The sequence below is a fragment of the Talpa occidentalis genome, unplaced genomic scaffold (genome assembly GCF_014898055.3).
Source record: "Talpa occidentalis isolate TD23 unplaced genomic scaffold, MPIMG_talOcc4v2.1 talOcc4.3, whole genome shotgun sequence".
Taxonomy (NCBI): domain Eukaryota; kingdom Metazoa; phylum Chordata; class Mammalia; order Eulipotyphla; family Talpidae; genus Talpa; species Talpa occidentalis.
The window spans coordinates 25,155,580-25,176,742 of record NW_023603184.1 but is presented as its reverse complement, the minus strand read 5'-3'; the positions used below and the strand labels follow the sequence as shown (position 1 = coordinate 25,176,742).

Here is a 21,163-nt window from a genome sequence, read left to right as displayed (position 1 = left end):
AGTCATGAGACTGCAGTTGTTCAGCCACTTATGATTCACACAACTTGCTGCTCACCAGTGTTTTCTTTGTACTAGTCTCTGATCCTGAAGCACCGTCACATCCCTCCCCACCCCCCACATTAACTTGGTAGGAATGGCCTGCCTGCAGCGTATGCTTCTGGCGTGATGGGGCACAAGAGTCTGGCCACTTGTCAAGTCTCCCTTTTTCCTCCAGGTAGACCAGCACCACATTCTGCAGCACCAGCAGGAAGGACCAGGAATTGCACAAAGAATGTTCAAAAATAGGGTGGGATTGAGAGACTCAGCTGTTCATTCAAGAAAGATTTTTGACCACCTCCTGTGGCAGGGATTGTGACGGGGAGTAGATATAGGTGGTGTAAAAGACAGCCACGGTCATTGCCTTTAAGGAGCTTATAACCTGCGGGGGGTGGGTGTAGATGATTGAGAGCTATAAAATATGTAACGTGAAATAATTGTGGGTTGTAATTAGAACAAGGAAGGAAATAAAATGCCACAATAGAAACTAACAAAATGAGGAATCTTCTTGGAGAGTCTTCCTGAGAAAGCCTGAGGCTAAAGGGGAAAATGCTTTATGCAGAAGGAATAGGGGAAGAACTTGGCAGCTGCCAGGAATTGTTGGAAAGGCCAGATGACAAGGGAGGAGAAAAGCAGAGGTCTCACACGACTGGGCCCTGGGGCCACAGGAAGGAACCCAATTATTCTAATCACAACTTGAAGCCATTGGCAGGTTTTCAGCTGGGGATTCCATCTGACTAAAGGATCTGAGCAAATGTCTTGAATGGGGGTGGGGACAAAAGGAGCAGCAGGAGATTGGCGAGTAGGGACACTGAGTAAAATGGTGGCAGACAGAGAATGGGGGAAAGTGAAATATGCTTTAGCTATAAAATTGATAAGACCCAATGATGGATTGGATGTGAGGGTGAAGAATAGTGGGATTGGGGACCCCCAATGACTGCCTTTAGCAAGCAGACGGAGGAAGACCAGGTCGGGGGTTGGCAGTGGAATGAGGAATCTGCCAGGTCATATGTGAAGTTGAGATGCTGTCAGACCTTGAAGAGGAGATTTGCTGCTTGACATGGATTAGACTCCAGTGGATCAACGTGGATGGAGAGAGAGGAAAAGTGTGTACTAAGTGTGGGGGTTGGGGGGTATGAGAAGAGAGACCCAGAATTAATCGACAGGGCTTGTGGACTCTAGGCAGGGCGCACAGAACCCTGGGTCCCCTGGAGAACATCTGGAAAAATGTCCCTAAAAGATGTGGCCAAACCTCCTTATAGCTTGATTAATGGAATCTGAATGGTGACAGGTAACAAGCCCTCCGTGACTACATAATTCTACAGCAGGAAATCAGAAAAGTGTGGGCGAGATTCTATCTTGAAACTCAAATATGCAGAATCATGGGCTGTGAACTGTTCCTTCAGCACAACTCTCCCCTGGTGCAGGGCCACAGGGATCCCCACCCACTGCCCCAAGTTCTGATGACATTCCCAGCCTCATCTCCAACCCGATGGGGTCTTCCTACCTGTCAAAGCTGATGAATTCTACCCTGGAGACACAGGTGCTGGGAAGGCCTTCCTATTAATTGGCCCTTGCTCCTCCATGCTCTCTCTGAAACTAAAGTCTCCTCCATCTGTCACATAATGACCCTTAGGGATCCCAAGGTAACCCCCACAGTCCCGTGTACCTGCTCTACTCTAAAGCTCCCTTCTTCTTTTGGATCCAGTTTGTCTGGATCTTTTTCCAAAAAGAACCCAGCGCTTCAAGCGTGGCCTGCCAGCCCTGGTCCCCATCACTGGGCTCCCATCCTGGGCCTATCATGTTATATCAGCAGGAACTCACCACGGGCCGTGGCTTTGAGTTCACTGAACAGTCTGTAATGACTCTTTGCTCCAGAGGCACATTTATTTCCTATCAGTGTCCTAACATGGCCAGTAACCTCTGCCCACGCTAACATCCCTGTCCTTGTGCCAGATTCTCAATGACCACAAAAGTGCCCTTTCCAAGTGTCATCCCAGTGGGGAGCCAGTGGGCGCGTGAGGCATGGAGCCTTGAGGTTCCCCAGGAAGACAGACTCATTTTCCTTAAGTGTCTGCCTTACTAATTATCCGCTGAGGCACATGGAGAGGGGCCAGGCCCAGCGTAGGCACCAGGCCGGCTGGCCGGAGAACGCTGCTGGTGGAGCCGGGGCAACCTTGGACCTGACCTGCCCCAGACCCTCCAGGCAGACTGTGAGGTGTCCTTTGGGTAACAGAATGTCTCCAAGCCTCCCCGGGTACAGGCCCACATTAACATCTCTGGCCCAGTAACATGGCTCTCCCCCACACTGCTAGCAGGAACCTCTATCTTTTTCAGGGATCCCCCCCTCAAACATTGCAGAGAATTTCCAGGGATGCACACCTGGGACTATCTCCGACTCTTTACCTGGGAGCAGAGGCTCACGTGGACCCCTCAAAACCAAAGTGTAACTTTTCATGACCCTCACTTTTGCCTCCAGGGCTGCTGCTTCCCAGCTTCTGGGGAGCCAGGGACCATGGCCGTGGGTGCCCAGAAACATGCATGTGTCCAAAGTGATGAGAACCTGGCCCACTCCCCAGGTGTCTGCTGGGTGTGGTGTGACAGAGCAGCCCCCCCTTGGTCCTTCCCGTCCCTCACTGCAGCGCCCCCTGGTAGAGCCCCCATGTGGACTTTGCCTGGTACACCCTGTGTGGCCGTGGATGGAAGGGGGTGCCGAGGTAAGCGCATGTGAGCGGATGTGCGTGGGGTGGGCTGGAGTGGGTAGGGAGGAGGTGCCTCGGAGCCTGTGCATAGAGGGATGTGGTGGGCGGGTCCTCAATCTCAGACTTTCCCTGGGCCCGCTCCAGGGTCTTGGCGTTCTCCAGGAAATCCTGACATGCTACAGGCCTGCTCCTATGTCGCCTCCCGAACATGTAATGGGATTTGCAGGTTATTTTCAAATGTCAAGGAATGTAATGGAAAAGACATTTGCCAGTGATGAAGCTCTGTGGCCACCCTCACACCTCAAGATTTTGGAGTGGTGAAATCTCTCAAAACACAGAGTCCACAAAAAAAAAAAAAAAAAAAAAAAACAATAAATTTGGAGGTCAAAGAGTAGGGTGAGGACAGCCCCTCACTGTATAACAAGACTCATTCAAAATGGATTCTGGCTCCTAGACCAGAAGCCAGGCAGGGAGTCTGGCCGTAAGTGGGAGGCCAGGAGCCGGGTGCTGGCCGGTGCCTCAGGACTCTGCATCCAGAATGTCCCATATGGGTTGACCCGTCTGGATCCTATGAGGGGACCAGGGCAGACCCACACCCGCAAAAGCTCCTCCCCCACTAGTTGTGCCTCCTCCCTTCCCTTCGCCGCAGGCACTTAAACTCAGCTTAGTGAAGGGGAGCGCCAGGCTCACAACTGACCCGAACTTCTTGGAAGGCTCTTTATCAAACGGGTCAAAGTCACTGCCTTGGGGGTTAAAAGATTTAAAATGAAATTGCTTTGATTGCATAGATTTTAGGGGGTGCCTTTGGGACCAACATGAAGATTCGGGGATCTGCTGTGGCTTCACCAAGGCAATGAGGACAACTGCACAGCCTAAGACTGGAGGGTTATCGTGGTCGCTGTTGGCCAGTGAGGACACTCTCTCATCTCCAGTTTCCAGGTTCTGCTCTCTGTGACAAAGCTGAAGCGAAAGGAAGGATCCGACAAGTTGCAAAGAGAAGCAGGTGGTTACTTTCATGGGATCTAGGACACCTAGGGGAAGAGAACTCAGTCTTGGAAAACAGCTTCAGACTCTGCAGGTGGAACCCTTTCCACCGGGGAAGGGGGCTGGACTTCAGGGACAGAGGCGCCACTGACGACAGCCAGGAGATAGGATCTCACTTACTAAAAAGAAATGCGGAACAAAGTCTGCAGCCCATGGCATACTGCAGGAGCCTCTCTACTTCCAGAGATCCCAGCTGAAAAAGAAAGTTCCCTGCAGGACGGGAGGAAGGAGCTCTGCAAAAGCTCCACTCTGCCTCAAGCCTCCTGCCTTCTCCTGTGGATGCTTCTAACAGCCCCCCTAACCCCCAAAACACATGAACACTCTCCTGTGCAACTTCTCACCCTCAGTGCCACATGGTACAGGTATGAGCTTGCCATGGGACATGCTTAGCCCCATAAAACTCATTACCTTCCTGTCCCTGCCAGGACCCAGGTGCTCAAGGACCCTGGTTCTGCTGCCTGTGCCTCAGGAACTACAGCTCCAACCCTGCTCATTCCCCTGGGGCTTTGCTGGAACGTTCTATGGGTGGCTGGCTCCAGAAGGAAGGAGAGAAAGAAACACGTGTCTTTTTGAAAGTCTAGAAATCTCCATGACCCAAGTGTTCAGGGAATAGGCAGTGTTCTCCAAGCTGAATTTCTGTCCAAGTCTCACCGATCTACTTCCACTTTCCAGGAATTCACAAATAAGTAAGTCACTGTTATTTTGTGGCTGCCAGTAGCTCTGTTTGCCCCATAGCAAGCAATCCCAGACCGATGGACCAGACTGCTTCGACTTTTTGCTGTGACACTTTGTGGACTGATCTTCTATACGTTGCTCGCCCATCTATATGATTAGCTTTTGCATAAATTCCTGGATGTGGACTAGAAGGTGAGAGGGCTTGAATATTTCATGTCTTGATGTGACTGTCTTGGGGTGACTCAGACCCTCCCTGGGGCCATGGTAAGTTTCATCTGACCTTCACATGGATAGAAAGCCACTCTTAAGTGGGGAAACCTGACCACCTAGACTGTGGCTCCATGAGGGCAGGGTCCAGGCCTCCATCAAAGAGGAGGGAGGGCTTTAGAACTGGAGGAGTTAATTAGAGGGGGATTGAGAAATCTATAAACACCCAGAAATGACTGACAGGTGCTAATTTCTTCTTCAGTATTCACAAAGGCTTTCTGTTAATTAAGAAGAGAGAGAGCCCAGGGGAGGTGTGGCAAGCCGGGTGTTCTGGCACAGGCGGGCCAGGCAGGCTGCCCAGCGGTGCCTTCTGGAGCTGAAGGGCACAGCTTGACTTTGGGGGTACACACCAGGTACAGCCTGGTCCTCATGGGACCTTCTTGGGACAGAGGCAGTGTGGTGCTTGGGGCAGACAGCAGCTTCTCAGTTTCTTCTTTTTGAACCTAAGTAGTTGCTGTTCTTTGAGGAAAGAGACATGTGTGGCTTGGCTAGGGACTTGAGGTCTCCCATTGCCCAGAGAGTCCGCTCCACAGATGACCAGGGAAGGGTCATTTTCCCCACATGACTGATGACAATGAGGCTGTGCTGTAAAGCGAGCTGCAAAGTGGGCTGCTTGTTTGGGCATATTGCCGAGGAGGCCCCCGCATTCTGCCTCATGAGGAGCAGCGGCACAGTCACAAGGTGGAAACCACCCCAGGCACCTCCTCCTGTCCCCCTTCATACCGTGCAAAGCCAGGACTGAGTTAAAGCTCTAACCTGCGTCACTCTGGACAGCTGGGGACATACGGACACAGCCTGGCCGAGGTGCATGCATGGGGCAGGTGGATAATCGTGCGTGCAGCATGCCTGTGTGTGGTGTGTGTTCACTGTCTACATATGCATTGTGTCTCTCACTGTGTGTGTGAATATGTATGTGTGAGAGTCTGTTCAAGAGCTGATTGTACCCCTTTCAAGTTATGTGTCTTTGGGCAACCTTCTGACATTTCTTTGACTCACTTTCTTTATCTGTAAAATGGGACTAATAGTAATGTCTGCTTCGTAGGTTTGGAGTAAAATGATATGAATGTGCATAACACACTTAGAACACCATCTAGCAATTGAAGAGCTTGTTATTTATTATTATTTAACTTCAGCAGTATCGTTAGCCTGGAACCCCCTTCCACCTCTACTAATCCATCTGCTTGGGGAACTCCTACTCATTCTTCAAGACCCAGGTGAAAATCAGGCCATATCAGGTTCATGTCACGGTACAAGAAGACCCAAACTTAGGACTCTGGTTCAAGAGCAGAACACGGTTCCCAAAGCTGTCAGCAGGAGCCTCTGCTCCCTCATACCCCCGTCCACTTAGCAGAGGGAGAGCTCTGTTGGCTGTGTTCCTTAGTCAACACACACATGTACATATATGCATACATCCACATGGGTGCGTTTGCACATTCCTGAACAATAACCACATAGACACAAACCATACACCCACATATAGTCCATATGGATACAGGAGGTGCAAATAATCTGTGTCCTCAGTGTTCACAGACCCAGGACTCACACACGACCTTTGTACACATACAGTGCACCCAGATGTAAACCCTCCATCACTGTGTACACACAATGTCATTTCTCTGCACACACTTTGTCAACATGTAAGACAGATAAGATACACCTATAATACTTAAACATTTATATAACTTGTACAAACACACCTAGTATGCACACAACACAACATACACATACATGGAAAGCACTTAGGTGTATACATAGAGTATACCTGTCAAGGGTGAACACACTGTATACAAGGCAACACATGGATAAGAACACACATGCTTGCACATATTTAAGTTGCAAAAACAGGCCTGTGCCCATCATCCTGGGGAAATGCCACCCTGAGCCAGTGCCCCTCCCTTTAACCTTCAGAGCTGAAGGCTGTGTGGGACCCACAGATGGGGAATTAATTGGCGTCATTAACATGTGGCGATGATAATGACTTCCCATCGATCCCAGTGGCAGACGTATGGCCAGCCCAAGGTGGATCTGGGAGCTCAGAAGTGGGGGCCAGCCTCCCTGGCAGAGCCCCGACCTTTGGTGGCCACACCAGGGATCACTGTTCTTCCCAGCTGGGATGAGGCCCACCTGCACATTTCCCGCAGAGCCCGAGGCTGGGTTGGGAGAGGGTGGTGGAAATCCAGGATCTGTAGCGACTCATGCCAGGTCACTGGGCCTGCCGGAGGCTGGGCCACCTCCTCCCATCTGACTCTCCCCTCGCTACTCCATCTCCTCTACCTCTCCAAACCCTCTGTAGGAGAAGTTTGCTGCCTCTCCTCCAGGCTCTAGCTGGTTGTCGGAGGGGCTGGTTCTCTTGCAGTCTGTCTTCTGTCCTGGAGCCCTTGGTGGGCTGAGAGCGCCAGGCAGAGGAGCTGGGATGTAGGAAGGAGAGGCCCTGGAAAGCAGTGAAGAGGATGACAGCCCAGAGGTGGTGGTCAGAACAGACAGATCCTCCTTCCCCATGCAATGCTTCCTCGTCCCAGAAGCCTCCATGGCAGGTCCTGTCCTCTGAGGCTTCTGCTAGTTTCACTCCATCCCAATCCTTCTCTCACAGAATAATGATGTCCATTTGCTCATCTCCTTCCCTGCTGTGTCATGTGCCCTTTACTTAAGCACTTTATCTAAAGAAATCGTTTTGTACCGCCTTCAGACTAGCCCAGAAGAGGCACCAGTAGGTGCCTATTGAGGGTTGGGTAAAAGGAGACAGACTGGAAGGTTGAGGCCAGGACTGGAGGGCCGACCAGAAGAGTGTTGGAGAGCAGCTCCAGGATGGGGGGACAGCAGGCCCACGGTGCTGCTTCACAGGCTGGCCTGGTGCCTTTTTTGGAGGCGAGTTTGGTTCTCTGGGGCCCCCTAGAGGCCTTGGAGACCCCTTCCTATCTACCTGGTCCCAGCAGCAGAGGGCCCTGCAGCTAGTGAGGGGCTGGGCTGGGAGGCGGAGTGGCAGTGGGCAGGTGAGCAGGCAGGGAGGGGGCATTTTAATGGGATCCAAGAACTAAGATTCAGACTCAGAATTCAAGCATGGGCATAGAGGCTGAGCTCATCCTCAGTAGCTCTCTAGAAGCCCAACCTGGGTCAGGTCCCTAGGGATACCCCCAGACTGCCTGGTTGCACTGAATTTGTTACTGTCACTGCATTTCCAGGGCTTCTAATGAACTGCTAATGAGCTGTCAGCTAATTATGAGAATTAAATGGGGCAGCCAGGCCGGGCTGAGCTTTCACTGTAAGCTTCTGGGGTATCAGAAGGAGGAAAGTCTCACACACCTGAATTGACCTTAGCCCCCAAGTGACTGTAGAGCAGTGAGGAGAACCCCAGAATAAGGCAGACTCCTGATCTCACAGCTGGCAGGGCTACAACCATAAGGACAGTCCTTGACAGGGAAGCTGTCAGAAAGGCCTACTGTGAGTGACCCAGGTAAGTCCCTATGGGTCTGGACTCTATCTTCCTCTCTGTGAAATGGGTCTGGAAGGGAAGAGCAAACCTGATCCCTGCAGGTCTTTCATCCCATCCCACTTCCATTATGACCCTGTGAATTCCCTCTCTTTATAGTGAGGTTCAGAGGCCCTAAGCTCTGTGCCCGGGGTCACATAACATATTGGTGAAACTGAGTAATCTTCAACTGAGTGTACAAGTTGACACAGATAAGCTCAAGAATGTTCATAGCAGCCTCGTTCATAATAGAAACAGAAACAACCCAAATGTCCATCAGCAGGCGAAGGGATAAATAAACCATGACACAGTCATACAGTGGAGTAGTACATAGCAACAAACAGGGCAGACTTCTATAGGCAGGCTTCATTTCACGTGGTTCTAATACTTCACAATCTGTTACTGCAGTTAGAGAAGTAATACTAGTCTCCTAGTTGCACAGTTCAAATTTTAGTTACTATGGCATTTAACTGTAATTGCAAAAATACAAATGTCCCTGCTATCATTTTAGTCCACAAGTCACTATGTGAACAGCAGCTGCACCCCGTGTTCTGTGACCAATCGGGTCGTTTGATCTGGCGTCTGTAGGCAATTGTCCACTGGGCACCTGCTGCACGTTTCATGGGAAGACAGCAAAGCATGCAGTGGTGTTGCCTCTTTGCCTCCAAGTTACACAAGCACATGACATATTACATAACCAGTAATCAATAAAGTCGAAAGTGCAAAAAAGAAATGGAAATCTATGATGTTGGAATTGAAATTCCAATCAAACATCAGTGGAGTACAGAAGACGGAGGCAGGCAGAATGCTGGCACCACTCTAGACCCGCAGCCGAGGGCGCTCAGAGAAGGTGAAACTTGCAACTTAAATGAGAAACAAGTAGTTGTGACAAAAAGGACCATGATGTCTCAGAGGAAGTGACGCTTGCAAAAAAAACTTCAGATTAAAGGAACTTTCAGAGATAATTCACGATGTTGGAGGCTCACTCAAACTTAGAAAAAGGCAGGCATGAAGGCAAAAGACACTTTTACAAGCAAGTTACTCCTTGTAAAGGAGGCAAAAGCTCTTCAAAATGCTCTTGATGCTGTAAGAAAAAAGCACTACATTAAAATATAAATTTCCAGTAAATAAAAGCACAGATTAACTAAAAAAAAAAAAAAAAAAAAAAAAAAAAAGTACGTCTTCTAGTTAAAATGGCTCATGGTGTCCCCGACAGAAATAAAAAAAATAAAAGAAAATACCCAAAATGTTCTTGATAAGTTGTTAAGTTTTTTACAAAGACGTATAAAACACTTCCAAGATTCTGAATGTTTTTGATTAAACTGTACTAGATGAGTATTAATGCTACAATTTTTGTCTTTTCTCTACACACTTGAAACTAAAGTAAGAGTTTTTAATGTTTTGATTAAAAATGTAAGTCGTGGAGCCATCATGATTCCCACCCGCAGAAGAAGGGTCTCACGGCCCCCACTAACGTGCAAAGCGAGGCCAGGAGACACGGGAGACACTTGCACACTCGATGCGACCGAAGGAAGCAGACACAGACCGGTACCTGCATCGCTGTCCCGCTGCCATGAAGGCGGCATCGCCAGCCTGACACGTGGGGTGGAAGCAGAAGAGCGGCTGCCCAGGGCGCGGCGGGGCTGGAAACTCAGAGGCGTCGCGGGGAGGGCGGCTGGGGCGCTGGGCACAGTCTGTGTTGATTTGCGTGGTGGTCGTAGGCATGCGTGCCTCTGCACAGGCTTCCTCCAGCTGTCTATTTCGAATTTGTGTACTTGATCGTACAAGATAGTGTACACGATAGTCCTAAGTAAATATTGGTTTAAGTTAGAGAAATTCTGTGCATGCCTTGGAGTTTCGGGTGATTCCACCTTCTAGAATTTGACAATTTTTGACACAGTTGTTCTTTGTCTCCGTCAGACTCTGCCTTTGCCTGGCTTCTGTGCCCCAGCACTCCTGGGCCCCTCCTTTCTCTCTGGCCACTCCTTAGTCCCCTCCACCTGGCTCCGGAGTGTGGCCCACTGGCTCTTCACCTTCCTCCCCGCCCGCCTACCACCTGCTGTGCTTTTCCTTTCACAGGCCCCCTCCACCCTGGAGCCCCGGGACAGGGGAAGGAATTTAGGAAGGCAGGAAGGGAGGGAGGGAGGGCAGGAGCTAGGGGGAGGGGAGGAGAAGAGTAAGGAAATTCCGGATGCTGGAAGAGGTAGCTGGGGAGAGGTTGTGCACACAGGCAGAATCGCTGGGGTAGATTTGGGCCTGATCCCGGCTCTAAAGAAGTGGCACCCCATTAACGCTTTCCCAGCCACGCAAGGCATCTCCCTTATTGAGCCTGGAACGCCACACTATTAGCCACAAATGGCATTTTGAAATGGCCTTTTTTTTTTGGGCGAACCCCAAAGACATTGCTAAGATTTACATTTTCAAATATATGCTGACCTTTTTTTCCTCTTTCTTTGAGTTCATTTGTCATCAGTGTATAATTGAATCAATATATTTCCCGATCAGCCCCAAGATTGAATAAGGTCACGGGGAGCCGTGTGTGGGCATTAGACATCATTATTTCACTCCGAATGAGCGGCCATGGCACGGAGCATTCCGGGCGCCAAATGAAATTCTATTAGATTCTATTACACTTTTACAATTATAGAGACGTTCCAATATTACAAGGGGAAATGAAGTCATAATAAAAAAGCCCAGAGGTGTATTACAGAGAAATGGGCACACTATTTTTCTAGTTAAAAACTTGATGGAAGGAGCTCCATTGGCTTTCGGTTGCCGAGCTGTGACCTTGTTCTCAAAGCCCCTCAGCCGCTCTGCCCTCCCTCCCCGCGCCTCTGCCGGCCAGGCCAGCGCACAGACAGAGCCCCAGCCCAGCCCTGACCCTCTGTTCAGTGGAGCCCAGCCCCTGCGCCCCAGGAGCCACAGACATGCTCCCAAACCATATCGCACCTGGGGATACAGGGGCAGTTACCCACAAACCACACCCTTGTGGACAGGAGTGCCAGGGCAGGTACAGATGGCAAGGTGGCCTGGGCAGGGATGCAAGAAGGTGACATGGGACCCTGTGGATGTCATGGGGTGTGTGGGCTTGGAGGCAGCTACCCTGGCTGACCCCTTCTTATAAGGCAGGTATCCAAGTCATGTGGGGCAACATTGGCATTTTGGGGAGCTCATTGTCCTGTAGAACACCCCACATGGGGGCCAGAGTAGCCCCCATCCTGTCCTGACCCATCCAGAGAGTGTTCCACCCAGCCCTGGATCAGAGCTCAGACAGGGCATGGTCTGCTGGGGGCTGCTGAAAGAACCAGGAGACCAGGGCCTCCCCGGTGGCGCAGCGGTTGAGCGCTGGGTTGCGAAGCTGCCCGCAGCCTCTGCAGAGCAGGTTCGATCCCCGGCTGCTCCCCGGCCACCAGAGGAGGGTCCCACATGGCGCGCAGACCTCTCCTGCCGCCCGCTGCTCCCCTCAGCAGTGTACTTCGGTCCTTCTGCCTGCTCTGCTCCCTGCTCTGGCTCTGGTGAATTCTCTCACCCTCCCGCGCTTCTGACTGTACCCAGTGCATGTATAAACAAAAACAAACAAACAAACAAATAAATAAATAAAATAAAAAAAAAAATGCCTCTATTAAAAAAAAAAAAAAAAAAAAGAACCAGGAGACCAACTGGCTTTGGAAGGATTTGGGAGGCTGTGGATAAAGGGGTCAGAGAGGAAGAGCCCTGAGGTCCAGGGGAGAGGAAGAGGTCAATGTGGTGAAAGGCCTGAAGGCTGGGTGAGGCTGGTACATGGGGGCTGGGGGTGGGAAGCAGAACATGCTTAAGGAGGTGGAGGGCAGAGCAGAGAGCAAAGTTCTGGCGAGTGTGCAGAGGGGCCAGGTGAAGGGGCTGGACCTGAGCTTCTGTCCAGAGATAGGGAGAGAGTCTTGGGCGATCTGAGGGCAGGATGGGGCTGGGCCTGGCCTGGGTGTATGGCTGTGGGATAAAGGCTGGACAGCAACCTACAGGGACCCAAACCAGTGGGTTCCAGAAGGTCCCTGGGGTCTGGGTGGAGCTCAGATACCAGGTGCAGGCCCAGGGCATCCTGAGAAGAGGACGGATAGAACTACCAGGACCGGCCACGTCTTCTGGGTCCTATCAGGTCTAATGAAGATCATCTGGTCAACAGATGCGTGGATTTTGAGGTTTTTCCAGGAATGCTGTGCTGGATAGAAGATGGTTTTTCTTCTGGGGAGGTAGGTATTTTCCCATCTGGAGGTCTTGGACTTGGTCATGTGTGGTAAACAGGATTCTAAAGGCCCCCCACCTCCAAGATTCCTGACCCCTCCTTGTCCAATGAAACGCTAATCTAGGTACTGGTGTGAGGGGATGTTGCAGGTACTTAAAGTACCAAGTCAGCTGATCTTAAAAATGCAGAGATTATCCAGGTTGGCCTGACCTAATCACAGCGTTTTCTCCAGTTAGCAGCAGAAAGGGAAGTCAGAGATAATCAAAGTATAAGAAGGATTTGTTGGACCGTTGCTAGTGGGGGTGCAGGAGGCCACAAGGTGAGGCAACCTGGTGCTTTTAGTATTACAGGTGCAAAGAATGAACCTACCCTGTGAGAGCTGAAACGGAAGAGGATTGTAGGGTAAATGAATTAATCAGGCTTTTCACGCCGCTAACCTCTGTGGCTGTCACTGCGGCCTTGATGGTGTTGATGCCGAAGGCGCTCGGGAGTGCGGGCGCGGGGCACGCCTGCCTGATTGCGGACACCTGGAGCACCGGCGGGCGGGCGGGCGTGGGCCTGCCCGAGGGTGCGCACCTGAGCCTGGAGGCGGGGCAAGAGGGCAGTGTCACCCAGAGGTCGACCCTACGAGGAGCACGAGGCTGCAGGAAGAGAATGCCAGAGATAGTCCAGAGGAAGCGTGAAGGTTCGTGGCGGGGCCGGGAGGCTCGCTTGCCCGCCTGCCTCGCAGCCCCCTGCCTGGCCCGGGTCTGCCCCTTGCGAGCCAGCCTCCCTACCTGGTGTACCTGTGGACCTGGTTCCTGACAGCATTAAAGCCTGAAAAACCCACTGAGGGCTCCGGACTCTCCTTATCCATGTGCCAGAATCCAGAGTGAACTTGCTGGGCCCCCCAAGGAGCCACATTCTGGATGAGAATGCGGCCTACTGATGGTCTTGGCGTCAGCCTGAGGGGAAAACCCCTTTGCATCAAGCCAGACGTCTGACCACGGGTCTCTGACCTTCAAACTTTCCAGGAAGATGTGAAGCGCCTGCTCTTAAACTCAGTGGACACAGGTGACGCCCCCCAACCCTCTGAAGGACTGGCCAGCTCGTCCACTGCTGGGGAAGGTGCGGGGGATAGCAGCACTGTGTGATCGCTCCAGAGAAATCCTGGCGTCCACATCTTCCTGCAGTGTCTGGCTTCTCTTGCCAGCTGAAGGCAAGTGCCTGAAAGAACCCTGGACCCACTGGGGCCTCCTCTTAGCAGGCCCTGCCGGGAGCATCCAGCACTTCTCTAGAACACGCGCAACCCAAAGTTGTTTTTTCCAACTTTGGGCCTCACCTCAGAACCCGCCCTTGTGAAATTTAATTTTGATTTAGAAATAACCTCAGCTTTACAGAGAAGTGGCAGGTGAGTGCATATCACCGTTTTTTCCCCCCAAGTCATTTGAAAACAAATTGCCTACAGGACGCAGCATTCATCAGCTCCTTCATGCTCTAGTGTGTATTTCTCCAAAAGACAATCTCTTATGTAACCACCAGCGCCTTATACCCACACTTCAGTTTTTATTTTATTTTATTTTTTATAATTTTTATTTTTTTTAAACAATATTTTCTTCCCCCACCCCCTCAGGTTAAGTCCCCATAGAATTTCCTTCCCCAAGGCACCCCCGGGCACCATCACCTCAGTCCCCTGTGCTCCTCCCTCCCTCTGATCCCTCTCCCTCCACCTCCCCTGCAGGATGTCTCTGATTTATAATTGTCTGGTTTTGCTTTGTTGTGTTTTGTACTATTTTTTCACACTGATTAAAAAAAATTGTGTTCCCCTATATTCCTGTTATAAGTGAAACCATCCAATATTTTTATTTTCCCTTCTGGTTATTTCACTGAGCATAATTCCTTCTAGCTCCATCCACGTTGCTGCGAATGGCATGAGTTTTTTTTTTTTGATTGCTGAGTAATATTCCATCATGTATGTATGCCACATCTTGATCCAGTCAACTATTTTTGGGCATTTGGGTTGTTTCCAGGCTTTATCTATTGTGAATAGCGCTGCAATAAAGATAGATATACAGGTGCTCTTTTGAATCAATGTTTTTGTGTCCTTTGGGTAGATCCCTAGCAGTGGAATTGCCAGGTCCTATGGTAGGTCCGTTTTTAGTAGACTGAGGAGCCTCCAGACAGCTCTCCATAGTGGTTGGACCAGTTTGCACTCCCACCAGCAATGCAGGAGAGTTCCTTTTTCACCACATCCTCGCCAACATATGTTGTTGTTTGTTTTTTGATATGTGCCATTCTCACTGGTGTAAGGTGGTATCTCAGTGTGGTTTTGATTTTCATTTCCCTGATGATAAGGGACTTTGAACATTTTTTCATATGCCTGTTGGCCATTTGCATTTCCTCTGTGGAGAAATGTCTTTTAAGTTCTTATGCCCATTTCTTGACTGGATTGTTTATTTTGTTTTTGTTGAGTCCTGTGAGTTCTTTGTATATCTTTGTGATCAGTCCCTTATCAGTTGACTGGAGTGCAAAGATTTTTTCCCAGTCAGTGGGGTGTCTCTCTGTTTTGGTTAATGTCTCTTTGGCTGTGCATAAGGTTTTCAGTTTGATGTAATCCCAGGTGTTTATCTTTTTTTATCTTTTCCTTGGCTTTCTTTGCTTTGGGTGATGAGTCTTTGAAGATGCTACCGAGATATCTGTCTTGTAGTGTTTTACCTATATTTTCTTCTATATTATGGTTTCAGGTCTTATGTCCGTCCAGTTCTTTTATCCATTTTGAGTTGATTTTTGTGCACCGTGAGAGGTAGTGGTCCGGTTTTATTTTCTTGCATGTGGAGGTCCAGTTTTCCCAGCACCATTTATTGAACAAACTGTCATGTTCCATTGCATATTCTTTGCTCCTTTGTCAAAGATCAGTTGTTCATATAAGTGTGGCTTTATTTCTGAGCTCTCTATTTGGTTCCATTGGTCTCACACTTTAGTTTTTAGAGCCCATTCAAGACCCACCAGTTGCCCCATAATCATCTTCATAGCAAAAGGATCCAGGTTGGGGGATCAGTCCTGTTTAGTTGTCATATTTCTCTCATCTCCTTCAATATAGAAAAGGTCTTTGTCTCTCTCAACCTTGTCACTTTTGAGATAACAGGTAGTGATTTGGTAGATTGTCCCTCAGTCTGGGTTCACCTCATGTTTCTTGGGGTTTGGATCGGGCTGCACATCCTGGGCAGGTGACAGGAGTGCTGCAGGGTTCCCCATCCTATCAGGTGGTGCACACACTATGTCCCGTTACAGATGCTCACTTTGATCACTTGATTAAGATGGTATCTGCCAGGCTCCTCCACGTAAAAGTACTTTCTCCCTTTGTAATTAATAACTCTGTGGGCAGGTACTTTGAGACTGTGTAAATATCCCATTTCTCATTAAATTTTCAATTTATTCATTTATGTCAGTATGGATTCATGGGTTCCTATTTTATGCAATGGGTTATAAACTGCTGCTATCATTATTTATTTTGATGTTCAAATTGCCCCAGATTTGGCCAGGGGGAGCCACTCAAACTGGCTTCTGTTTCCTTTTGCTGTATCCCCATCATTACTTGAGCATCACTTGCTTTTTCGGCACAATAACGTGTTCTAGGGTTATCTCGCGCTTTCCCTGCTCCGGCCTTGGAATCAGTCACTTCTCCAAGGAACCCTGGCCATTCTAGCAGGTGATTATGCATCAGATGTGAGGTCTGGATGCAAGGAGTGCCCTCTGCTCTTGGTGTGTTGCTGCTTCCCGCCTTCTCTGGGGCTCGAGCTAAGGCCTAGATGATTATGGAGCTATTGATTGATAAATCACATTTAATCTGTTTTTGCCCACACTTGCGCTCTCTCACCTGTCTTCCACTGAAAACTGTGCGTTCACAGATATACCTCCAATTCTAATCCAGGGCACACGCTAGTCTTTCCCTTTCCTTATTTGTGACCCTAACCCCCCACAGTGCAAGGCACGGACCCCGCTGCTTGCAGTAGATGCATGTACGGATCTACCTGTATGTGATTTGTCTCTTGCATGGAATAGGGCTCCTCCCACTGCCCCCCTCGCCTAAGAATCGCCTCTTCACCCTGTCTGTGCTCTGGCCCACCAGGCGGGGGGCACCTGGGAAGTCCTGCTCGTCTTGCGAGAACACCCGCTTGACACCCTGCTCTGGGCCACCAAGGCTTCCTTGGGCCTCCAGTTCAGACCTTGCTTAACCTCACCTCCTGGATTTTGGTAAAATTGTACATAAAAGGAAGGGAAGGGAGTGACAAGAAAATAATAAAAAGGGATCCTGAGGACTCAGCCACACCCCAGAGGTGCCCAAACATGTTTAGGCGAGCCCCTCATGCTCGGGTACACCCAGAGTCGCCCATCGCTGGGAAGACACTGCAGCAAAACACCTGACTACTTCTCCCCCTGATTGGTATATCGCTACACCTGTCGGGATGTGACTGATTTTTAGCCTAATTTGCATAGTGGTCCGGAGTGTGAACTCGCCCACCTTTTCTCTGTATTTAAGCCCTTCCCACCCCAGACAACCTGAAACACATTTCAGGGGTTCTTGGTTCTGTGTCTCCAGGGCTCAATCCAAAAGCCCCCAATTAATACCTTGATTGAATTTTGATTTTTTGGCTAATAGGAGGGAAAGGGAAGAAGAGAGGGAAAATCCATTTAAAATGCCCCTCACTGGTCTGAGGTGGAAGCCACCACCTCCTGCAGGCCGAGGGTGGCACTGCGGCTTTGCAGGCCTTGGGTTATCAGACAGGTGACTGGTCTTGTTTGTGCTGTGGCTTCCTGTCTATACTCCCAACTTAACCTCTCTGTGCCTCAGTCTTCTGATCTGTAAAGTGGAGATAACGGCAGCATGTGCTGTTAAGAGAATGCAACACCTTAGGCCCAGGTCACATGAGGTCTTCTAGGGTGCCTGCTCCCTCTCTCTCTCCCAGCTGCTTCTGGCCAGGAGCTAAGGCAGAAATGAAGCTGAACAAGCATAAAGTCCACCTCCAGGAGTGCTTAGCATCACCTTAAGATACTCTCAGGCATTTCTCTCTCCACTGTAGCTGTCTGAGTCCCGACAGATTTGGACCTGGGCTGGAGGGCAAAGCTGTAGACACTTGGCCCTGTGGTAGACCTCTGCCCGGAGCAGATCTGGGGCTGGGGCCAGTGGCTTCCTGGTGCCTGCACCCACCCATGCGCTGGAGGCATCAGTGCTGGGCTGTGAGCTCGGCAGGGCTCTGCACATTGCCCCGGTGTGGGCTCTTCCCAGGGCTCAGACTTGCCCTCTTCTCCTTCCAGCACCCAAACCCTCAAGTCTGCTTCTCTGTTGTCTCTGAGATGAGAGGCATAGCAGCGAGGGTGATGCTGAGCACAGCTCTGCAGCCACTTGCAGGCGCTCCATGGCTTTACAGGGGCTGGAGCAGGCCTGGCGGCAGCTGTGCCCTACCAAAAATGTCTTGCCAGAGTCTGGTGATGCAAGAGAGGCTAAGTGACATGGAAGCCTGGAGATGCTTTGGCCACGAGGGCTCTAAAGTCAGGCATCATGGAGTGCACAGCAGCTAAGCTGACCAAGTCCCTGTAGTTTTCTGACTTGAGTTTCCACGTGTCTGCAGACATCTCCTGGAGCTCTGGTTACACACTGGGTGTGGGCTCTCTGAGCTGATGGCCCAGGTAACAATGTGTGCGGTTCAAGTGTGACTATGAGGTCCACCTGAGGAGGCAGTTCCCTGTTATGCCTGAGGGCTTCCTGGAGGGGGTGGCAGATCTCTTTGCTCCCTAGCCTTCTCCTAGAAGAGAGGGGTCTCAGGGCTGAAGCACCCAGGGTGAACCTCCTTGCAGATCTGCACCTCTTCCTCTGGCAGTTCCCAACTCAGGTTCTGACAGAGCAGAGGCCTGAGCTCAAGGCTAATTGTGAATTAGGAGCCCAATTATGCCCGGCAGAATTGGCTCTGTGCAGCCTCCTCTTCCCGACAGACATGTATATTAATAGTTGGCACTTATTGAACCAAATATGAATATTCATCTTCATTTATATTTCAAGGCCTTTCCTCCTGGAGGCCCGCGGGGCTGCGACCAGCTCCAGCCCCATCACGGAGCTGACAGCTCGCACTCCTGGGCCCTGACTCCTGGCTCCGCGGGGCCGAGGCAGCAGGCCTGGCTCCCAGCTGTCCACAAACACTCATTAGGGGGCCGGACCCAGCGAGCTGCGGAGAATGTGTAATCGCGCTGCGCGCTGCTAATTAGGGAGCTGATGGGGCATTGAGGGCGAGAGGACGAATTCTTTAAACAGAGGACGGAAACTTGAAGAGCTGTAATTACTTGGAGCAGAGTTCATTTCAGAACTTGGGAGCCAATGAGTCTGATGACAGCCCTGCTCAGAAGAGGGCGGGCGGCAGGGGAGAGGACGGAGCCATAAGGTTGGGGCGGGCACCCCAACCTCAGGCCTCCACAGATCCCCGTGGCCAGCATCCTCCCTGCCTTTCCTCTGTCTGATGCAGTCCAGCTGTGTGGGCTCCCCCTCTCCCTCGGGACAGCTCCTCCACCCTGGGGTCACCTTGAGGCCAGCCTCCTGTCTCTCCAGAGTGCTCCCCTGGCATTGCTGAGTGATCCCAGCACCACCAAGGGGCTTGGACCTCCACTGACAGCCACCACTGCCCAGAACAGTAAGTCACAGCCCAGCCACCTGACAGCTGATGTTTTTTCCCGGAGCCAGCCGAGATGGGGGGTTTCAGGCTCCCTAAAGACCGGGACTGGGGACTGACAGGAATTAGGCTGCAGTGGGAGGGGGAACTTAAGGGCTCTTGCCAAGGGGACTTTCTCCAGCATCCCCCAGCAGGTCACACTTATAGGGAGTGTGCATTCTTCCGGTGCTCTCGTCTCCTCATCTGCCTCCTCCCCTCCGAGTCTCACCCCTCCACCACTGGTTTTCTTCCTCCTCCCTGTCTGTAATCCCTCCTCTCAGGAAGGCCTCGGTACTAGCAGCTGGAAAAGGAAGCCTTCCTTGCTTCTCCCTGCTGCCCCAGCCAGGGTCCTGCATTGGGGCTGAGTATCCTCGCTCAGCAGCCTGTCGTCTGGAAGCCAAACAGAAGAAATTGGAGCTGGGCTTAGGGGCACAAGGTTTATTCAGAAAACTGGTATTTCTGGGAGACAGCGTGCTCACACCCTAGAGAAACCATCTCCCTTTTAGAGGCTGGAGTTGGATTTTTATAAGAAAAAGCTAAGTTTTGGGAGGTCCCCACTGTTATCTCCCTGGCTCCATTTGGGTGAGAAGGCTGGTCTGGTCGTGGTATCTGCAGGTTACGTCTGTCAACACAAAGCTCTGGCAGCAGGCCAGAGCTCGCTGACGGCCTTTTTCGGGAGTTAATATGTTCATGATCTAAGTGAGTATTCTAAAGGTGTGGTTGGCCAACTGAGGCAGAAGCCTTTTGCCTTTTGTACTTTGAACATCACCTTGAAGCAGTTCAGGGGCCCCTACTCCACCCCCGACCCACTCACCTTCCGCCTGAAAGTCCATCACCACCAGATACCACAGGACAGCTGTGGGCAAGAGCTCCAGGCCCAAGGCCAGCCGTGGGTGTGCGGCCTTCAGGTGGTGGTCCTGTCTCTGTCCCCACTGCAGGGAGCTTCATGCCTGGCTGTTCCCGGAACTGTGGGCAGGTTCCATGGAACATGTGCTCTTCCCCTCCCCCCCCAATCTGCAGCAATTGTTAGGTCTGTATCCACTCAGAAAGGACTCACTTCCTCCATTAGCAAGGGCATCTCTCCCTGATGTTGGGGGGAGCTGCGATTGGTTTCTTTTCTCATGGACATTCCTGTCTGTTGCTCAGGGAGAATCACATGACCCACATGGCATTTGTAAGTTCTGGAGTCTCTGGGCAGAAAAGTATTGTCAAATCCTTCTCTGCCTCGTTGCTGAGTATTGCTCACTAACTGACATGACGATGATGGTGCTGGTGATGACGGTGATGACAACTAAGGCTGCTATTTATTGGGCACTGCCTGCGAGCCAGACACGGGTCTCAGTGCTTCACAGGCATTAACTGATTTAATAACCCTAAGTGGGTATTACTATTATCACCCATTTTACAGATGAGGAAATAGAGGTTCAGAAAAGCTTGTTGGTAAGTGGCTGAGCAGGTGTGGGTTTCAATTCCTGTCTGTCTGACCCTAAAGGCCATGCTCCTGGTCTCAATCCTTGAATGCTGGAAAGCCAGGGCAGCATTGCCCAAGGACCTGGGACCGAGACCCAGCAGGGCCTCCCCTGGTGGCGCAGGCGGTTGAGCGCAGCAATGTGAAGCTGTCTGCAGCTTCTGTAGCACGGGTTCCATCCGGCCGGCCAGGGAGCTACTCACATGGCGCAGCAGACCTCTCCTGTCTCGCCCGCTGCTCCCCTCAGCAGTGTATTTCAGTCAATCTGCCTGTTCTGTTCCTCATTCTGTCTCTGGTGAATCCTCTCACCCTCCCGCGCATCTGGTCTGTACCCTGGTTCTTGTATGCATGGTTAAATCTTAAAAAAGAGAGAGAGACCCACACAGCAGAGAGGAAGAGCAAGGAAAGTCCCGTATTGGTGGGAGGAGAGGATGAGGTCAGGGGAATTCCTCAGGTCCCCCCTCAGGGACCTGGGAGCAACTCTCACTTCTGCCCAGATCCCTACAGTCCAGGACTGTAGCCACTTACCCCGGGCAGCTTTTTAAATGAACTTAGATTAAGTAAAACTACAAATCGGGCTGTTCAGTCGTGCTGGCCACATTTCCACAT

The 21,163-nt window shown here is 50.9% G+C and overlaps 1 protein-coding gene and 1 long non-coding RNA gene across 2 annotated transcripts in view; one reads left to right on the top strand and one right to left on the bottom strand.

Annotated features, from left to right (window-relative positions):
- Positions 1-8,412: 8,412 nt before the first annotated feature.
- Positions 8,413-20,057, bottom strand: LOC119255443 (uncharacterized). The gene is made up of 3 exons (XR_005127471.2): positions 19,901-20,057; positions 9,743-9,996; positions 8,413-9,274 (listed from the first exon to the last, which is right to left on the bottom strand). It is a non-coding gene; the product is annotated as an uncharacterized LOC119255443 (long non-coding RNA).
- The window catches only part of LMO1 (LIM domain only 1), a 133,411-nt gene continuing 125,443 nt past the window's right edge, over positions 13,196-21,163 (top strand). The window contains exon 1 of the mRNA XM_037522614.1: positions 13,196-13,799. The gene's annotated coding sequence lies outside the window, so the exon portion shown is untranslated. The remainder of the gene's footprint in view (positions 13,800-21,163) is intronic.